The sequence below is a fragment of the Haemaphysalis longicornis genome, unplaced genomic scaffold (assembly GCF_048455015.1).
Source record: "Haemaphysalis longicornis isolate Haplotype H1 unplaced genomic scaffold, Haemaphysalis longicornis Haplotype H1 scaffold_4, whole genome shotgun sequence".
NCBI classification, from domain to species: domain Eukaryota; kingdom Metazoa; phylum Arthropoda; class Arachnida; order Ixodida; family Ixodidae; genus Haemaphysalis; species Haemaphysalis longicornis.
The window spans coordinates 16210158-16225634 of NW_027526361.1; the positions used below are offsets into that span (position 1 = coordinate 16210158).

Consider the following 15477-nt stretch of genomic DNA (forward strand, 5'->3'; position numbering starts at 1 on the left):
ATGCCGTCGCTTCTCACGGCGTGCCTCTTTTGTGGGTGGGGACGGTTTGAAGGGCCCCGTCTCGTCTGACACTCCGTGTTTTATAAACGGCTTACAACACAGCCGGTGACGTAAGCGTTACTGCAGCCTGCCGCAATCTAATCGGGTTTGGGTGAGTGCTTCGAAGCATGGTTGAGAATGTGAACGAATCCGTAATACCGTTTCACCGACCAGATTTTAGGGGAAATTCCCAAGCTGGAGTAAGTTTCTGCGAAGCAAAGTTTGACATCCACCTCAATGCAGCCGTACGGCTGCAAAGGGAAGCTGTGCAGCTTTTTCAGAAACATCGCAGTTGAAGGAAAATTCGTCCTGGTCCAGGATTTGAACCCAAGACCACCGCTTAACCGGAGCAGTCACTGTACCAACTGAGCTAACCAGGATGCTAGCAGTTTGTAGCGCGAGAGCGAATTGATCAACTCGAAGTGATGGACAGGTGTTAATCGACCAAATTTTAGACGAAATCCCGAAGGTTGAGTATCAAGACGAATTTTTCTTCAACTGCGAAGTTTCTGAGAAAGCTGTACTGCTTTCCTTTGCAGCCGTACGGCTGCAGTGAGGTGGGTGTCAAATTTTGCTTCGCACTACTGTTCATGTACTCCCGGTTCAAGGTTCACTCCTTGCCCCACAAACAGTCCGGTGCGAGCACGGAGTGTGCGGGAGCTATCTGCCCCACTCGAAGAGGGTGAAAACGTGAAGGAGTATTTACGCTTTAATGCCCCTGTCAGACGTGCTTTTTTAAGTGCCCTATACTCCTAGCGCACTCGGGCTCCCCGAATGACACTTTGGCGGCGTACTGCTAAACGACAAAACAAATTGGCCTTGCCCATGATGTCAGTGACGATAGCCGGCGTAAATATTCCGCAAAATTCCTTAAAATACCCTCTATTTTTCACGTGAGAAACAATGTAAACACTTCGTTGTGTTTGCATTGTTCAAAACCGGAATCCGCTCCTCGCACAAGTCCACAAAAAACACGGTCGGGACGGCGACTGAACACCGGCGGTCATATCTGCACTGTTATACGCTACGCTGCGAATCGAAGCAGCATTATCATTAAGTGAAAATTATCAGAGAGCGTGGATTAATAAAGAAAAGGCTGGAACGGGAACACAACCAAAAAGCCACAGCAAACTACTTACGCAAACGCCGCATGGAGAACGGCTGCCACGGATTAACACCCCTTCACGCCGCGCTGGCCCGTCGTTGAGCGAGAGATTAATTTTTTTGGTTTTCTACGACGCTTTTCTTTTTGTAAAAATACATCGACAATATACCCGTAATTAACTGTTAAAGTAATTTATAGTCATCCAAACAGTCATTGTTTATGTTATTTTTCCCGACTTTCAGACCCCTGCTTACGAGACAAGTCACTCGGCGAACCGGGCCGGGTAAAATATGTTTGGGGAACACACTCAGCTTAAAGTGCTTTCCTTGGAAAGTGTAATTCGCGTTTGCCGTTTGGCTGCTCCAGAATGACGTTTTAGCCGAGTACACTACGTGGAAGTGCACTTAAATAGAGTATAATACTTCCGCTTCAACAGCGCGCGTTGCGGGTTTCGCTTCTGCTTTTGTTACGAGGCGAGATAAGCCAGAAAATGTACCCTGATAGGGGCAACTAAAGAATGATTCCAATTTTTAATAAGCTGAAGCCATTTAGCCGTTTTGCTACTCCTCTCATTGATTGTGGGAGGTACCAGTAATTTTATAATGTTATTTTAACTTCACTCGGAACTACCTACTATTGATAAATCAAAGTCATGAAAGTCGGCGGAAGTATAGATCTGATAGCGAACAAGTGTTGTGTAGCTTTTTCCCTCACAAAAAAAAATTGCACTCGTCCCGCGGATATTTTTTTTATCACTTTCGTTAACTGAGCACGCGTGTAGAGAAAAATTGAAGCTGATTCTGGAAAAGAACAGCCCTGTGTCCAGAGTGTCGTCCGACGGTATTATAAGCACTCCGCTAAAGTGACGTCCAGAGGCCTTGCGCCAAAAAGAAAAAAAAAACGACGCGTCTGTCACTACTTGCCTTTTTTTAATGTAACGTAACCTAACCTAACCTTTGCTAACCTAACGCATAGACACCAACCATTAACAACAACTAAAACACAATAAGCCAGCAAAATTATGACTGAAACTAAAACAAAGAAAACCGAAGCCCCTTTGACAAGAAAAACATGGTTAAAGAGCGAAGCTTTCTCCCATGCAAACGGAGTCAAAGTCCAAGTCCAAGTCCAAAATCCAAAGTGCTGTGACCGTGTCGGAATGGCGCAATGGGATGGGCGTCAACTTCAGGAAGCGGGGGACCCAGTTTGGATTCCGAGCACGGGAAGAGTTTTTTTTTTTTTTTTTCTCTTGAGGCGCTTCCCGTTTCATCATCATCATCATCATTGTCGTCGTCGTCGTCGTCGTGATCATGTGCCGTTTGTGGAAAGCTACAGTGTAAAGTTGGCTTTCCTGAAACACGTTTTGGTGTTACGATCAACGCCGCAAGGGAGGCATACAAAGGTTCTCTTTAAAAAGAAAACAGGCCACAGGTGAACTCGAAACACCGCCCTTTGTATTGCGGGGCTAAAACCGAACCTCTACACCACAACGGGAGAAGCTCTACTCCGTGCCAACCTAGCCTCGAATGCCGCGGACGGCACATCAGTCACGCCTTAGCGCTGAGCTGAAGGGCCGGCCGTCGGACAGAACTCTAGACACTGCGAAGAAAAAAATAAGCGTTAAACGCCCAAAAACTTTTAGCATGGGTAACATTTCGATACTACAAAGCAGCAATCATGCAACAAAATCATCTAACAGGAAGGCAGGCGTAAAGCACGGAGAGAAGAATACGGCAGAGAAAGACATAGGTTAAGGCACAGAACAGAGCAACAGAAACAAACAGTTTGGCGGAACATGGTTTGCCGCGTATTTATGCGGACGACTTCACACGTAATATTTATTCTTTTTTTTTTGGTGTTTTGCTCCAGTTAAAGCTCTTTTGCTAACTGTTTTAAACGAACAGGTGCGTTCTGTGGAAATGTTCCGGTCACCTCACTGAGCGCCAGTAATTATTGAGTAATTGTACGTTTGTTTAAGTAATCGGAGACAGAATCAATGTTTTGTTCTAACAAAAAAGTGAGGCAATGGACAATTGATTGTTGTAAATTGTTTTATACGCTAAATATGACTTTGTTAACACCGGCAGGCTTTTTCACGTCTACTCCTAGTGCAGCTTTCCAGAAGTCAATTTTATCTCAGAGTCATAGAGAACGTATTGTTACAACAAACAACTCAGCAACAATGTCCACGAACAAGCGCCCCGCTTACGTATAAATAGATTTTTACCAATTATCATCATCAGCAGCAGCAGCCTGTTTTGTATTGCCCGCAGGACGGAGCCCTCTCGCATGTTCTTCCAGCCGTTTCTTGTCTTGCAGTGCCCTAGTCCATACTTTGCGTCGCAATGTTCCGGTTACAACCCTCCACGGAGTTAATGGTCGTCCTCTACTTCTAGTCCGGACTCGCGGCGGCCACTTTGATACTCTGAATGGTCCGCCGCCGGTTGTTAGTTCCCCGCATCCCTTACACAGCCCACTTACAGACCATGTCCCCCTCTTCCTCTTAATTGGGGCAATGACGTCGTCTTTCACCCTTATTTCTGGTATGGGAGGCCTGTTTCCTATCCCTCAGCATTTTCCCTATCTTCTTCTTTCCACTTTTCCCTAGGCTGATCTCAGTTTTCCTTTCGGATGTTTAGTAAGGCGCCAACATACTGATCCACGAGTCATTAGGGTTGCCGGGCGCCTATACTGTTCATTATTTGAACGTGCTTGCGGAATGCCCTCATTCCGTACTAATTCTACGCCGCATTTCTTTTTTGTGGTTGGGATCAGTACTGACAACTACTCCAAGATAGCTACATTCAACCTCCTCTTCCAGTACTTAATCAACTACGCTAAAAGTGGGGATTTCGCGCCACGAGCCCCAACGCGCGGATTCACTTTGTTTGAAACGAGCTAGAAGGATGACCCCTCAAGGCAGGTAGACTTTACGCAATTGAGCTGATACTTTGCATACTTTGAGCGGGCTGCGAAGAAATCTCCAATCTTTTACCTCATAACGTCAGAGCTGCAAACTTTGCCGAACTCCTGAAATTTGAAGTTAGAGCTAGAATGGTTCGATTATATGACTTATAATCTGAGGGCTGCGAAACGAAGCATCTTGGTACGAGTAAGATCGTAACTACAGCCTTTGCAAGGACGTTGAAGTGTTCCATGCTACTTCATCACTCTGAGCGGATTTCTTGATTTAAATAAAATTAAACAGAAGACTCGAGTGTGTCGCCGGAAGTCAAGGCGAGCTAAAAAAACCTTTAGCCTTCGCTAATACTTAACTAAAGTTCTTGGAGTATTCTAACACTACTTGAAAAAGTCAGACCTGACTTTTATTGCGTAAGGATTTTTGTCACGTTTGAGTATAGTTCTTGAGCAAGCAGACAAAAAAGACAAGATAAAGCTGTCCGACAATCTGACAGCGACCTTCCTGGACAGTGTTTAGGTTAAAGCAGAATTTGGGATAGCAAAATAAACCTGCAACAGAAAGATGTTTTATTACCAGAAATGGTAATTGCCCATAGCTTAGTCAATGCACGGATGGGTTTACAGTGACGGGCCCACAATTAAGAATGACAATACTTCAAACCTTCACACAGGTATACGAGTACAATTATACTACGACGTGAACACGAGTACCAATGTATTCCTTATGCAAAAATGAGTGACGTAAGTTTTTCTGAAACAACCAATTATTATTTGAGAATAAGGCGGTCACAGCCGATATGTTTTTTTTATAAAAGTGAGCATGCGAACTCTCAGTTTTCAGTACCCAAAGTCCGCCAGTCCTTTTTAAACGGTTAGGATTGTTAGATTACATCCCCCTAGTTCAATGGGGATCATTATTTAAGCCAGGTACGCATTCCGACGCACTTCTTGTATAGCTCGGTCGTGAGTCTTCCCACACGCTTCTTCGGATATTGCAGACAACCAGGGTGGTTGTTTCTGCAACGTGTTGCGGTCTGCCGGTTTCTGTCAAACCATTTCCCGACGGTCTCAAAACGCGCAAAAGCAGCATTGTAAGCTTAAAACCAAGAAGAGGGAGGGGGCGGAGGAAGAGAAAGGGAAAAAGCACGTGCAGTGAATTCAGTTACCCAACAGAAGTCTGTCACACAAACGAAAGAATGGTAATTGCATCACAATGACAGCCATTGCAAATGGGCTTCGCTCATTTTTTTTCCATAGAACATATATGATACAAAACAAAACTGTTCGAAATGTTTCGGGTCATCGCGGTAATTTAACGGTAGACAGTCATTCCACCAAGACACGACTGTAAAGTGGCGGTATGCGTGATTTAATTGGACAAGTGCCTGAGGTAATGAAAATTACTTGAGCGAGACCTTCCCGGCTCGTTTCAGTCTCTAACCATAAACCAGTTTCCTATATACTGCTGCTTCACTGCGTTGGGCTGACGTCACGGGTGATTACGCTATCGGAAGTAGACGACGTAATCTCTAAAAATAGGATAATTTTGACTAAATTATTGCACAACTTACAATTACGGCGTCCCGTCTGTCGCAGAATATTTGCATCAGCCCTCCTTCCTACAGCGAACACTCTTAGCCAGTGGCCTTAATACGTCCTTGCGGGGTCCTTGGTGCGGTCACATGACCTGTACCACGTCATGGGGTCACGCATATGCTGGTCGCACCAGAGGGCGTTGCTGGCTTTGCCTCAAAGTTAGCTCTTGCTGTGGTGATGGCTTTGCCGCAGTGCGTTGCTTGTCCACGGTGAACTCACGAGATATTTTGTCAAACTATTCTAGGACAGCTCTTCTGTAACGAAACAAAAAAGGCAACGAATCAAGATAGATTTAATTTGTTTACCCAAGCATTACAACAACTTGTCAAGTCTATCCCTTTAATATATACGTTTTGCCGCTGTGACAGAGTAAAAAAGGAAATTGTGTCCCCCGCATAAATATAAAGTAGTGGAATCGCGTGTAAGGGTAGCATTTATATGTCGTCTACGTGAGTTAACTATAAAGCGTGTCGCTGTCACTTGCCCCTTCGAAACACGCCATGTGATTAGACCACGTTGCCTGGATGAATAAACCAGAACGATTTCACCAATTAATGTGTAATTAGATATAGACAGGTCTCCCTATTTCAATAGTTAAGGGTGTTTACGAAAATTATTTCGTTCGTGTATTCTAAAGGTTTTTTTGAAATCTAGAAACATTTTGATTCCTATGATATGTGGTTTAAAATGTGTGGCCGAATGCTTTGTATTTTAATCCTATATTATACGGGCGTCAGGTGGTTATACCTGAGAAGCCCTCATTTATTTCACCAAGATTATCTGTAGTCGGAAGAAAGCTATAAATTTAATGCTGATTGCTTCCTCAGTAATGTACAATCTAAAATTAGTTTTTTTTGTCATTGCAACCATGACCTTCGCAAACAGGCGACAGTATTTCGTATGTTGTTATTTATCGTAAAGTCTTCACCATTCTTCAAAATTAAGTTGCATATGTGTCAAAAAGTTTGACTAATAGAGTGGAAAACTGATCGTCATCGTCATTAGCGCTGACACCGCTGTTTAATTTATGATGTAAGTGATTGATTTTCCTTCCGCGACAAAAAAACAAGCATGCGAAGCTATTTGTTCTAGCCCTTGCTCAGGAAAAAAAGAGAGTTTTATTTGTAAGGGTGCTAGAACTTCGAAATATTAAATCTTTCAAATCTGAGTCCCTCTATATCATGCGTATTTGATTAATTGTTTCATCTAGCCGTGACTCTTATTATACACACCTGCATAACGTCTGAAAGGCTGTAATTTTCTGCCAAACAGCTGCCCTGTTTTCTTTCATTACTGCAGCATATTTCATGCCACCCGATCTTCGGAATCCGGCCAGGCAGGCTGAATATTAGCTTTCGTCGAACCCTCAAACTAGTGTACCCCTCAACCATGCCAGACAATGTCTTGGTTTTTCCTCGGTATTTTATTTAAAGCGCAGCTTTCTTGGTCTCTCTGATGGCGGTGTCATTACCTAGAACTCCCTGCAGGAAAGCCAACTTTACACAATGGGAGGAAACATGACGATGATGGTGATGATGATGATGATGATGATGATGGTGATTATTACACAACAAAAAACATGAAGGAACCTCACACTAACGCGTCAGACTTGAAGATAAAGAAGCTGTACGCAACCCTCACGACCATCACGAAGGTTTGTGTCCGTGGCTGCAGCCGATTTGCTTCTTCGCTACCGCAACGACCTTTACTCCATTATTGTTGCTATAAGTGTGAGCACCTTTAATTTTTTTTTTTTTGAAGTAATAATCATTGGACACACTTGGAGGGACATACGCTATGCATCTTTCTCGTTCGGAGCAAGTGTTGCCATGATTACGCGAAACGCTGGAGTTTTGTTGTTGTTGTTGTTGTTGTTGTTGTTGTTGTTTGCCCATCTTGGCCCATCTCCCTAAGTGGGTACGCATGGCTTGACAAACGGGCACCGGAGACGCTGGGCGGTCACCGCCAGGCATGCACACACAAGCGCTGGGCATTTTCTTGCTTTTTTTTTACCTGGCGGGTGGTCGCCGCAACCTTGGCCAGTCTCCCTAAGTGGGTATTATTGGCTTGACAAACATGCGCAGGGGACGCTGGGCGATCGTCGCGAGGCACGCCCGCGCGAGTGTTGGGCATTTTCTTGGTTTTGTTAACTGCCGGGCGGTCGCCGCGACGTCCGTGCTGATGTGCACGCTGTCGGCAATTTCTTGGTATTTTTAACTGCGTACACGAAAAATTACGATTTGCTAAGCAGCGTCTCTGTTAAAAAATAATGCACTCCTCCGTCAAACGAAGACGATGGTTGAACTGGAAGCTTTATTGTGGCAGACTCTTTCGTTGTCGTCTAAGTTTTCCAAACCGCTTCAACCATGACGAAATGGAGCAATCGGACAGAGGCTGGCTTCACGACGCGGGGGACCTAGGTTTGATTCTGACCTCCGGAGGCGTTTTTTTTTTCTTTCCCTTGGACGTTCTTGCGTTGCAAACGCCATCAGTGAAAACGCCAAAGCATCGCTTTAGGAAACCCTTTTTATGGACAGAATCGAAGCAGGGTCCCCCGCGTTACGAAGCCAAAGTCTATCCTATTGCACCATTCCGACAAGGTCGAAGCAGTCGGGATTTTAGACTGAATTTGAACGCTTCACTTTGGTCCCCAACGCTGGGAGGGGGGAGGGGGGCTGAACTTTCTCGTGAGGAATCCGTTTGCTGTCATCTGAGCTTGGACTTTGACTCGCAGGCAGTTTGCACTTTGATCGTTGACGCTTGGATTTTGATTGCAGCGGATTTGGCACTTCGCCATTTGATTTTCGCTCGCAAGTAAGCGTCAACCATCACCTTCGTTAGACGGAGGGGATTTGCTTCATTCGCACGCGTACTACACGAAACTGCTTGATTGAGGATTTTCTTGCCGTTCTATAGAACTGAATGGTGCGATGGAATGAGCTTAACGCAGAATTTTGTGTCACTCGAAACTTCGGAAGTCGCGCAATCTCAAATTGCTTAACTACTCTGTGCAAACTGCACTCAACGCTCCACTTGAACTTACATCAGAACCTGCTTCTCTAGTGCAATCGCCAAGACGCAGACAGTCGGTTGCGAGCGTATAGGTCATGTACCCAGGCACGCGGAGCGATATAGAAAATCCTGTGCCTTTCACTGCAACATGCTTGGGGGCCAAGGTGAAGATTAAGCCTATTAAACCTTAATTGTACTTTATGCCAGAAGCATTACTGGGCTGTTTATTGAAGATTCCGGGTGTGCGAATGCTTTACTTCGTGTATTTGAGTCTTCATTCACCGTGAGAACAGGATATGAAGCACACTCCTTACAAAGTCCTCCGTAACGTGAGGCGACCTCGCTTCTCATCCCACTCTTAGCGTCGGTGGGAATGTGCGAAACTTAGATACATTTCATGAGGAGCCGCTATCATGATCCCTTCCTCATCCCAATTCTTACCAGTGCAAAAAGCGGGAGTAAACGTAAATTTCCCGTTCACGAAAGGACTTCACCTCTTCTTTGACACCTGTGCAATGCTTCAATGCTTCGGTATGTAGCTCAGAAGGACGCAGAAGCCTATTTTTCTCTATATGTTATCGCAAGCGGGCGATCAGAAACCCCGAATTACAAGGTAACTACGAGACAAAGCAAACCTATAGGAAACTGAGAGAATTTGTTCCTTGGAAGTGTTCGAAGACGTTTCACGTCTCGTAACTTGCTCTTTGGGGTTATTAAATGTTTCTCGTTGGCGCGCATCGCGTGGTTATTCGGGCTACAGCCAGAAAATTTGCCATTTCATTTGAACCATGCTTTCGTTTTATATTGATAGGTGGATCGTGTTGTCTTGTGTAAATATCCAATTTTTTGCGTTTTGCTATATATTTCAACTCTACGATGCATTATATGCTATCTGTGGACCTGCCGGCGCCAATCAGGCTATTCTTTACAAGCCCTGTCCTTTCTTGCTCGGCTTGTGAGCTACACTAGAAGAATCCTAGAGATAAAAAAGTGAATGAAGGAAGATTTGTTACGTATTGGTGCAGGCTTGTGGTTCTTACACGCCGCGAATGACCAGCACCACCTTAGCCCAGAGTAGAATGTGATTTGCATCGTTGCGCCTGTAGTTTGAATGGGGTCCTCAATGCCATAGCTTCGCTTAAGAACTCACAAATCTAAGTAATCAGCTTATGCTTTTTGTAGGCAATGTACATATAAAATGTAGGTCCAGGAGAAGACTGAGATTACATTCAAAAACAAATATATTAATCAGTTTGCATGTTCGCCATAGTCGGAGCGATTGTACGAGCTAGGGCACGTTTAATGCGAGTACCGGAACACACCCTTGAAAGAATAATATTTAATCGCTACTTTCGCGTGCCTCCAAAGTTCCAATTCATGGAATCATATTGCAATGGGAAGCCTTAATTTCTCTAGCGAACTCTTCTAACACGCCAACTAAAACGCTGAGGTGAAAATGTCAGCCACAGCCCAGCGCGAACATCGCGAGAACGGGCCTTCGCCAAGCCAACAGAACAGGGTCTTTGACAGCCGCGGCAAGCCGGAAAGCCGGGACGGCGAAACAATGGCGAACAAAGTGCTGTCACCGTTCTACTCTCGGCGCTTTTGCTTTTCTGTCAAGATTCGGCCATGCGAACTTGCCCAATTATCTGCCCTTCTGCAACAAAAGACCGCCGTTGCTCACACGGGAGAGGCGATATCAGGAAAAGTGCGCATTAGGCCGAAAGCGGGTGGGTAATTCAGTGCAGCGGGGTGCGGTGAATGATGATAAATGAACCCAGTGTTTCTCGCGTACTCCATAGTAGACGTGGAGCACATTGCTTGCTTGTTCCGATAACCCACCCTTCCAACGTGAATGCATGCAGCCCTTAATAGGTCATTTATCCACTTCTGCCGGAGAGGCATGCGCGAACGTACTGTTTGCTTACGGTGGCTTCGATGCGATAGCGATAACAAACCCTAGAGTTAATAGAGGAGCGGTGTTATCAACCCTTATTGGTGCCTCGATACCGGTGTCTATGTTTACTAGAAGGGATCACAGAGTAGCAGTGGCTTAGGCAACGATAGAGATCGTTTTTTTTTCTCAAACTTTGAGAAGTACACAACTACGGCTCTGCTATGTTTTCCACGCTTCAGAAAAATGTTTTACGAGAGAGCTGGATAGAAGGATAAAACGAGTTACCTGAGTTCGTACGCGTTTTTCAATAGCCGAGCTCAGTCGCTAGACTTTGAAGTTGTGCGGAAAGCCAACCTAACAAAGACCTTGAGGAAGTGGAGGAACGCATGTGGAAATAACAGTGTTCGCTAGCGAGACACGATCGATTATGTGTAAAAAAATAATAAGCGTGTAAGAAATAGGTACAAAAAAAATCAAGAAATTTTATACGTGATCAGGTGTTCTCCAGTCGGCAAAAGTTTCATGCATGGTGTAATTTTTTTCGAACGAGGTGAACATCCTCAACAAACACCTAATCCGGACCATCTCGGGGCTTCCACTCCATACCAAAACAGAGGTACTGTCAGAAGCGGTCTCGCTTCCTCCCATCACTAACCTCGTAGAGGAGACGACGCTTCGCTTTCAGGAGCACCTTGAATACGTACCTCAGGGACAGTCTATTTTGAAATGGGACGCATTAAACAGTACTTTTTGTGATGACGCTTTTTCACCTAATATTCCACTGTGGGAGCGACCCGCCCTGGGCCACCTCACCCAGCCGTTTCTCGTCGCAACCGCGCCGTGCTGGAACAATATGTTCGCACTCTCGCCAACGTCAAAGCTCCGGTTGAAATCGACATTTTCCCCGAAGCAGCAATGAACGGCACAACAGCAACATCCCCCACGTTAATGGCTCTCGCAACATCACAAACACATACGGTCTCACTGATGAAGTCGAGCTTTTCGGAATCCCCGGCGCCATACAGACCATACAAAATGCGTCCATATTTATCACCACCAACAAGTTCCGCGTCATCAGTGACTCCCATGTCGCTCTACGGGAAATGAATAGGACCTTCTCGCCCAATTCTGCGGCCACCAACATTATGTACAAAATCTGGGACCTTACTTTCGATGGGTTCAAGCTACACCTGGTCTGGACTCCTGCTCACATGCATGGGTCGGACGGAAACCAGTGGGCGCCTAAGGCTACGTGGGAGTATTTACACAATACTCCCATGGTTCACGCGTATGCCCAGGATCAACCTGAGCAACCTGGCATGTGAACTGGACTGGCAGCAAAAATACCGCCGAATTAAGAACCTCAGCCGGCAATGGCTTACCGATGCCTCACCACCTGGTTTTCTTGCTTTTATATAGTCCCTGCCAAGAACAGGAGAAATGTTCGCCAATAAAGTCTACGCTTACTCGGCCTACACTCCGCATGTAATCTCCGAATGCGCAACGCCCAGGCACCCTACTAGTCTGCGGTGCCCTACTATGGCAGTGACAATACGCCAAACTTTTTCCAACTCATCTGGGCGTGTTCAGCTTACTCGACTGACCCCGACCAGCTCCTCACAACGCAAGTATGACCGACGACTTCCGTCCAGTGTATCAGAAACAACTCCTAAACGTTACAGCAACTTACAGAATTCGGTCTAAAAATAGGGCTCTATTAAAGAGTATGATGGTGGGCCATCACCCCTCTCTAGATAACCCCTGAAGCGCACCCTTTGTGGCTCCCGAATGGCTCCTTATGAATACCCGGATGATCATCGTCTCAGACGACAACCGTGCGTGTGGTACCCTCATGGGCGTAAGCAGACATAACGTGCTCAAGGGAACGCTCGAGGTGAAGTGAAAAGGCTTTATATGAACCATCTTCCCCTACATTCTTTTGTCAAATTATTCCCGACAAGCCAGCGTAACCACGAAAAAACATCCCTTCACCTTCCTGCTCTTTCACTGCGACCAAAACCTTATCGTCTCAGCATATTTCATAAAATGTTCTACATCACCCCATCCTGATACATGCACTTTTCACTCGTCCCTCGTACACCTTCTCTATCTGACCACGTGCATAAAATAGGCGTACCGACAAGCCGTACTAACATGTATTACGATTCCTTCATCCCTACAACCAGCAATGACTGGAACCACCTTCCTGCCTCCATCGTTGATATACGTGATACTGTTAGAGTCAATATTGCTGTACAAAATGCCCTGAATTGACAATTGACAATGTGCTCTTCTTTTTTTTTTTTTCTGTACGTACCACCTTTGTACCACTCCTTTCTGTAAAGCCTCCGGGCCTTGAAAGTATTCTAAATAAATAAAAAATAAATAAATACCCTTATCCCCATATCCTAAAACAGGCCCTCTTGGCCTCCGTCTTCTCATAAAATCATCCATTTCCTTCCAGATATTTAGAAGTGCTAAACTAGTGAAGCATTACATTTCATAGGGCGGAAATTGTGCTTGAAACGTCGACGGCAAAAGTACGTCACAGGGCATGTGATATGTGGTAGGAAAGTATTATCATTCACAAAATTTGCAAATGCTCGAACGCTCTATGATCTAAGGACAACGGTAGTTGAAACGCGAAGCTTTCTTCCGCCGCAAACCGAGTCTGATCGAAGTCCGGTCTCGTGACGGATTCATTCGCTGTCGCCAGAGTTTGGACGTTGATCGTTGGCGCTTTGGACTTTGTTCGTTGCAGTTCAATCATCTTTCACTTCACCCACGGTCATTATCATTGTCAAAGAACGCTGTCTTTCCTGCAGTTCGTTTCGGAGTGGACGAACTGCAGTAATGCTAATGAAACTACGCTTTAAGGAAGTCCGCAATAGAGTGCCTCGTCCACGCACCAAGTAGAAGCATCATTGCGGGTAGGCGTCTGCAAGGCGGCATATTTGCTGCTCACCCTGCGTTTCTTCCCCCCCCCCCCCGTTACCGCCCTCCCTAGCACCACAATTGACAGGTAAAAAAACCTCCTCACCCGTCCTACAGCCGACTTATTCTTAATCGATATGTGTTGCTGGAGCCGATTGGCACCGCTCCTTAATATTTAACACGACTTTCGCCGCAACCACCGCCACTTCCTTTTCTTCTTTTTTCGCCCCTTATTTTGTCAGGCGCCTCTCACTCTTCCATTCCCGCGTTTCCGTTATCCTCGAAACGGCGACTAACAAAAAAAACGTAGACGGCAGCAAACTGACAAAAATATTTGTAGGTGAGGCATAAAGCACAAAAATTCTCCGTGGCTTATTTATGACGAAGGTTTCGTGTTTTCGCTCCGTACCGATAATCACTGAAACGTAACCCCAGTGGCGGTGAAAACTACAACCCCGGAATTTGAGCTTTATGCAAGACCCCAGCTTTGCTAAGGATGGTATTCTCGGGTTGCGTACCCAGGTTTGGATGGTGTTTGTGTGCCCGTCGTTGCGCATAAGCTTGCATGACATACATGGATAATGTTTCGTCACAAAGGCCCACTTGCCTAGTTTTGAGCGATATTAAGCTCTTTTTTTTATCGTCTGTTGCATCAGGCGGCAGTGTCTCTAAAAAAATACCTAGCTCTCTTTGTATATATTTCATAAGTTACAAGATAACCATCGTTAGGTGCCACAAAACGTCGCGAATACGGCTATCATCTCGAAATATTGATGCCTAACCGTTTTGCTATGAGAAAGTTTCCTTACAACCACAGTTTCGAACCACAACCGAACTCGAACCGATATTTTCCCCGAATCGAAACAATACTTGAACCGTTATTTTTTAGCTTGCTAAGAAAATAACGGTTCTAGGAAATTCTGTGCCCTCCTACTCTGTGAAGAAGGATGGCCAGAAAAGCTGGGGGCAGTCCAAGGAGTGCACGAAACAAAACGTGTTTGTCTGAAATTTGAGATTCAGCATACTTCCAGGCTAATTAGTGGAACGAAACTTCGAAGGACTGGAGTTCTATTCTAGGGTATAAGAACGGGACTGTCCATTTCCCTCTCGTGTTGTAGTCGTCTTACTGTATGGGTAACTCCCCAACCAAAACCACCCGCACACGGAGGACCGCAGTCAAATCGCAAAGAGCTGTGCGACGTTCACAACGAGCATTTTACCGGTGAGCGCTTGAAGCCTAGCTGTGACCGAACGCCCCGCCCCCTCCCCCTTCCTGCCTCCTCCAGTTATTGATTGTGCTAATTCTTGATGATTATTGATGCAACCTCGTCAACGTAAGGCCTGGTGCAGTGCTTCTAGGCTTTTTTACCTGGCTTATTTATTGCGGCCTAACTTCACTGCAGCTGATAAAAGCGGTTTGGGAAACCAAACAATACAAATACAAGTTTTTGGCTGCTACACACTGAACCTCGTTAAAGTTGTCTTACAATACACAATTACATTGCTACGAATCTATTCTTAGGTGAGCTATATGAACAGACATCTCGAAATAGCCAGGCTCTGGTGCATTTTGTTAGCTACCTCATGTACCTCTTGAAAGCTTTGTAAAGCCAGCTTGAGTACTAAACACAAGTAAACTGCTAGGAAGGCATTTCTTGGAGAGCAGCATAAGCCCTTTTGTATGTAAATGTGAAGTCCCGAGGGCACTTTATTAAAAACCACTGTAAGGCCCCGCGCAAGCTATGGACGGAACGCGTTCGGTTATGGAAGCCCAATTCTATTCCGGGAAAAGTAGCCCTACAATGTTTTCGCATTAAAGCGCGGCCAATGCCATTTGACATCTTTCTCTTCTAAATACTACCGACCTCACAACCCCTCCCACATTTTCTACCTCTGATCGCTTCTAAAAATATAAATTCTTTTTTCCTCTCTGTCATGAGTTGGTGAGAGAGATGCCGCTGGTCACGCAGCA

At 45.4% G+C, this 15477-nt stretch overlaps 1 protein-coding gene across 3 annotated transcripts in view; it reads right to left on the bottom strand.

The window, feature by feature from the left end:
* The window catches only part of Machr-b (muscarinic acetylcholine receptor), a 60930-nt gene that overhangs the window by 16280 nt on the left and 29173 nt on the right, over nt 1–15477 (bottom strand). Inside the window, exon 2 of one of the 3 annotated variants that reach the window (XM_077706038.1) lies at nt 5638–5916. The exons of 1 other annotated variant lie outside the window; for it this stretch is intronic. The gene's annotated coding sequence lies outside the window, so the exon portion shown is untranslated. The remainder of the gene's footprint in view (nt 1–5637; nt 5917–15477) is intronic. One more of the 3 variants, XM_077706039.1, reaches the window with a different exon arrangement.